At 44.0% G+C, this 6,000-nt stretch overlaps 1 long non-coding RNA gene across 3 annotated transcripts in view; it reads right to left on the reverse strand.

The window, feature by feature from the left end:
• The window catches only part of LOC124241561 (uncharacterized), a 54,893-nt gene extending 49,478 nt beyond the window's left edge, over window positions 1–5,415 (reverse strand). For all 3 annotated transcript variants that reach the window (XR_006889248.1, XR_006889250.1, XR_006889249.1), the window contains exons 1-2: window positions 5,286–5,415; window positions 4,659–4,786 (exon numbers count right to left, since the gene is read on the reverse strand). This is a non-coding gene — a long non-coding RNA (uncharacterized LOC124241561). The remainder of the gene's footprint in view (window positions 1–4,658; window positions 4,787–5,285) is intronic.
• Window positions 5,416–6,000: the final 585 nt, after the last annotated feature.

Below are 6,000 nucleotides of genomic sequence, written 5' to 3' on the forward strand. Positions count from 1 at the left end.
CACAGATGTGGGCAAGACCAGTCTCCTTGGCACAGGTCTGACGGGTATCACCTCTGGGAAGCCAAAGTCTTTTATTTTTGAAGACTCTCACAGACTCCAAGGAAATTGCAAAGAATTTGTTGGGAAGGCAAGCAGAGTATATAGAATTAAACGACATTAACAACAAAAACAGACTTGATTTCAAAAATGTCTATATACTCATTTCAAAAGACTATAGATCTGAAAATTATTCCCTGGGCAATAAATGTCAGGAAGTGACCAAGCTAGAACAAGATAGTAGCACACCTTGCAGAGCGCTCAGTGCACAGTGAATGCTGGGAAAGGGGCTTTGAAACCCATGAAGCTTGGTCCTCAAAGGGGCCATGTATAGGTGCTGAAATGAACTGAATCAAATTGAACGGAAGAAGGTTTTCATGTTTCTCAAAACCAGGACATCTAGGGTGAAAACATCAGAACATCATAAAAGGCTGAATGTGTAAATCAACTCTGCCCTGCACGTTTTTCACCAAGAGTGAGTGCAATAGAGATGGAAGAACCAGATTTGGAAACGGCATCTCTAATTTTGTTTGGCCAAATTTGCCAAGCATAATAGGTTAGGAGCCCATATGGGTGTACCTGAGTAATGCACTTAATTGTTTGTGCACATTGGCTGATCGATCAGCAACAAGCCCAATTAATTAAATGCAGACACTCAAGTCAGATTGGGCAGGAAGGAGGAGGGCTGGGTTCATTTCAAAATTAAACCTGTGTTATTTTACTTTATTTTGGAAAGCCGCAGAGTGAACACACCTAATAACAGTAGCTTCTATGGAATGTTCCAACAGGATGTGGTAGGGAAGCTTTACCCTGACTTTCCGGGACCCTGTCAGAGCCCTGAGGTTCAGAATGCAGGAGACGGAGGGAGGAGAGAGTCCAAGGCATTCCTCAAGTGGAGTCTTTATCTGGCCTTTATCTAGGAGACCTCAAATCCCATTAGGCAGGACAGAGGGAAAGGATAATTTCTAAAGACAATCTTTCCCACTTCTCCCCCATTCATGGACACTTTCACAATTTTGCAATGTTCAAGCGCCACTTGTCTTACTATTTACTGTTACTGTTTACTTTACTTGTAAAGATTTTCTTTAAATCGGTCAGCTGATTTTAAGAGTTGTGCCATTTTACACCGCCACCACCGTTTCATATCGGAGTATTTTCACCACCTATACACGAGCATCATCTACCAGACCCACCTGCCCACCCAGTAAGGGCCTGTGCGGATGTGTCCCCAAGTTTTTTGAACAAACCACAGAAGACACAATGCCCCGAGATCTCATTTACCAGTTTTAAAACACTCCCTTCCCTTTTCAGTCTATGCATTCTAATTTTCTTAATAATATCCTAGAATTATTGTTCACAAAGTCGTTCATTCTGCAAACGCTCTCTCCTCTAGAGACCTCCTCATTCATAGCTGAAACTCAGCTCAGCTCTCCACCAGAGGCAGACGAGAGTGCCGGTAGGGAAGAGCCACAGGGGTGGCATGTGCTTGCTAAATGCACACCTTCTGGATGCCCTGGCAGGTCTCCAGGTAGGTTGAGACAGGCTTTCTTGGTTGAGTCTGGTCCAGCAGCCCTCGTTGGGAAGGCCTAGCCCTGTAATTGCCTTTAGAGGCCACCTTGATTGCCTCACTGAACTTCTGCAATTTACCTCAGTCAGCAGCAGGTCCCTACTCCTGTCTGGCCTCAGAACTGGTGCTAAAGCCACCGGCCTCAGAGACCTGCCTGCCCGTTAGTGGTGGGTATGCACCGAGCACTTCAAGATCCGGTGGGGAAAGATGGAGATTTCTCAGAGATGTTGATTCAGTGTCTCCACTGACAGAAGAAAGGCAGCCCAGTCAGAGCAGATGGAGGCGGGAAGAAGCTGAGATGGGTGGGACCAGAGGGCGTAACATTGTCAAGGACCACATGGGGGATGGAGACCCTTCTTGACACCCATTTCCATCTGCTCGATCCACTCGCAACCCTACAACTTCTTCCTCGGCTCCAGAATGGGTTCGGGCCTAAGACCTACCTTCTGTCTCAGGAACCAAAGGTAGGGATAGCAGAGCTATGACCAAAATAGGAGGGATTAATGAAGTCATGGCACCAGATAGAGAGGCAGCTTTATGATTCAAGCCCAAATGGTGACACAATAGTGCCTGAAAGCTCTTGACACCTTGATTGGCTGCTTATTTGTTTTAACAAGAATTCCTTTCTCAAACCAGTGTCTCTCATTTATCCTAGCTGGAATCTGCCTGAGATAGGCCAGCTGCCACTACTCCCCATTCAAAATGGCGGCCAGTTACTGAGAGCCCGGAATGAGCCAGGCTGGGTGCTAGCTATGCATTCAGATGAGTCTGAGTTTAACCTTGCCCAGTGTTTTTGGCTGCTGGTACAACCAATGCTCCTGCATTATGGAGGCCTGTTGGTGGTTGGGGCTTTCCTTATATCTTTGTTCCTTTCAAGGCCTAGAGGTCAGGTCCATCTGCCCATGTGCAAAAGATGATCTAGTAGCCATGTGTTGTTTCTAATCACAGGGCACCTCAGAATGAACCATCACCCTTAGAAGTTCTTGGCTACTAAATTCAATATGCATAAACATGCATAGTGTAGGAGGGGAATAAATAGCAGCCTTGGGGAGAGAAAATTCTCATTCTGAAATTCCACTTCGGCCACTAACTAGCTTATGACTCTGACCAAATACTAATAACTATTAAGTGTTTTGAGAATTTGCTATGTACCAGACGCTTCCTGTGCATTATCTCAGTTTATCCTCACAAGAACCTATGATATAGGTACTATTAATTGCCCCAATTTATAAATGAGAAAACTGAGATAAGAACCCAAGGTGACATAGCTGTAAGCATTAGAGTCAAATTGCTTTCAACAGGGTCAATTATTTTTAGGATGACCAACCATCCTGGTTTGCCTGGGACTGAGGGGTCTCCCGGGACGTGGGACTTTCAGAGCTAAAGCCAGGAATGTCCTGAGCAAACTGGGACGAGTTGGCCACCCTAAATATTTTCCAAGTATGTTTTACTACAAACACGTGGTTCATCTGTAGGTATTTTGTTTACATCATTTCATTAATCATAACTTTGAGTTTTCTTTATCAAATCTAGTTCTCTTCCTCATATTTTGTAAGTCTCAACTTTGCTGGGTATAGATTTAAGCTTAATTTGTATAGGTATTTTTCTATTGGTAATATTCATCGCGAAGTGGAGTTTTAAAAAAACAATATGTAATTATTTCTTGGCTAATGCGTGATAAAGCCACATGCAATTCTTATCAGTGATTCCAGGATTTTGTTGCGAATCACATTACTAATCTGATTGTTCCATAAACTTGTCATGACTTTGCTTACTAACTGGCCACATCATTGACAGTGCAAAGAACAAACAGCAGTCAATGCTGTGTAGTTAGACTTGCCTGTGGTCAAAATAGTGGATCAAAATGGTGGGGATAAAGAATCTGGCTTTGTAGAGAGGAAACCTCCACACATTTAAAATGTTTCATCCTTCTAACATTTATCTTTTTTTTTTTTGAGGATTAGCCCTGAGCTAACTGCTGCCAATCCTCCCCTTTGTTTTTGCTGAGGAAGACTGGCCCTGAGCTAACATCCACGCCCATCTTCCTCTACTTTATATGTGGGATGCCTATCACAGCATGGTGAGCCAAGTAGTGCCATGTCCGCACCTGGGATCCAAACCAGCGAACCCCGGGCCACCGAAGTGGAACGTGTGAACTTAACTGCTGTGCCACTGGGCCGGCCCCTATTCTTCTAACATTTAACAAATATTATTAATTTCCTACCTTGCGCCTAGTCCTCTACAAGATGCTGGAATCCAGTGTTTAACACAACATGGTCTTAGCCCTCATAGTCAGCAGAGTAGATTTTAGCAACTAATTATATGATTAATTATCTGATTTCAATGATGATCCAGACTACATAGGAGAAGAATGGGGGCTACCAGGGCATGTGGACAAGGGTGCTTGGCATAGCCAGGTGACAACTGCAGGAAACTGTAAAGGTAGAATTAGAACTCTGTTCCTGAGTCGGGGGTGACCTACAACATTCTGGGGGCCACTCCCCTTGGTCAAGGCGAGGACAGAATGGGACACCTGCCTCCTGCATGTAGTTCTTCCAAGGGTCACGATGAGGGTGGGGGTGAATCGAGAGTTGGTTGGAAGGGAGGTGTGGAGCCTGGGAGGGTGAGGCACGGCATGGCTGAGAACCTCAGTGTCATCTGACGGTATCACCAGTTGGAAAAGTGTGGCTGCTGTGAAGGCCCCTGGGAAATGACCCTTGTGCCACCATTTCTGGGGCAGTAAACCCTCACCCAAGTGAGGATATGTACTTGTGTCTATTTAAGCACTAGGCATTTTAATTTTATCCTCGCTACAGTCTTTCTAGTTAGCAGGATTACCGCCATTTTGCACGTGAAGAAACTGAGGGTCAGAGAGGGGAAGCTGGAAGGCTACCCTGCTAGAAAATAATAAAAATCACAGGAAAGTATGGACATTGGGTCATTCCTCCTAGGCACACTCAAACACGGGGAGCTCCAGTTTTTCAAGGTGGGAATAATATTCCCTTTGTGTTAGGGTTGTTCCAATGAAAAAGCCAAGATCACATATGCTACTTACCAAATAGGTCATAAAGCACATAGTAGGCGGCTCAAGACAGAGTGGTTTCCTGCTTCCTGTGATGTCTCTTCTATATCTCAGTTGCCTCTCTAGTGTTGTCTTAATCTTGTCAGCGGCTTTTCTTGGAGCTTCCGGTGGATAAAAAAACAGAAGAGAGTCTCTGAGCTGTGATCTTCGATGGAACAGAACAAACTGCAGTCTGGCTGGGTTGCTCAGGGAGGCACAGCAAGTGGCATCTCCCACAACCTCGTGCTTAGGGCTCAGCGCTGGACTAAGTCTGAAAGGATACAGGAATCAGCAGGGAGCAGCTGCTGGGGCTGTGTGATCAGGACAGGCTTCCCAAGGAGGTGAGAGACAACTCAAGACAGCAACGTCATTTCCTGACCAACCTGCTCGAACAGGGGCTAACATGGGATCTTTAGAGCATGCCAAAACATGTGCACATAGGACATCTTGCACAGGGAGAAAATTCTGAGTGTCCTCCCTCGGTCAATGTTTTCGAAGCTGAATAACAACCATGTGAGAAATAGTTCTTAATATTAAAGCATTGTAAACACACACACACAAAACCAAAACCCCAAACAAAACCAAATCAAAACAAAAACTAGCCTTTGGAGTCAGACCAACCTAGACTGGAATCCTGGCTTTGCCACTTCCAAGCAGTGGGACTTGAGGCAAGTTCCGTAATCTGCCTAGCCTCAGTTTCCTTCTTTATGGAATGAGAAGAATAATGCCAGCTTTGCAGGGCTCCTGGGACTGAGTGAACTGACACACGTACTGCACGTAGCTCAGAAAGTGGTACATGGTAAACATTTATTATCTGATGTTTGCTATTTTGAGCTTTTGCCTGGCACTGGAACATGAGTTCAGCATTCTCTGGGCTAAAGCCCTGTCTAAACTCATAAGTTATTTGTTCAACTTTTTATTATGGAAAATTTCAAACATATAAAGAATGAGAGAGAGTGGTATAATGAATACCCACCACGCAGCTCCAACATTTATCAACTCTCGCTTCATTTTCGCCCCTTCCCTACTTGCCAACCTTGGTAGATATTTTTTAATTAATTTATTTTTTATTGAGTTATAATTGACATGTAACATTATATTAATTTTAGGTGTGCAACATGATTCGACATATGAATATATTGCACCACAATCGTCACCATAAGTCTAGTTAGCATCCGTAACAACTTTGGTATATTTGGAAGCAAATTTCAGACATTTTATCCACAGATATTGGAAGTTATTTTTAAGTCAATTCCTTAGTTATCTCTTTGTGAGGGGAAATAATCCAAATTTCTTTTTGTGGGTGAGGTTTATTAAGGTCAAATTTACATACAGT

The sequence above is a fragment of the Equus quagga genome, chromosome 7, assembly GCF_021613505.1.
Source record: "Equus quagga isolate Etosha38 chromosome 7, UCLA_HA_Equagga_1.0, whole genome shotgun sequence".
Taxonomy (NCBI): domain Eukaryota; kingdom Metazoa; phylum Chordata; class Mammalia; order Perissodactyla; family Equidae; genus Equus; species Equus quagga.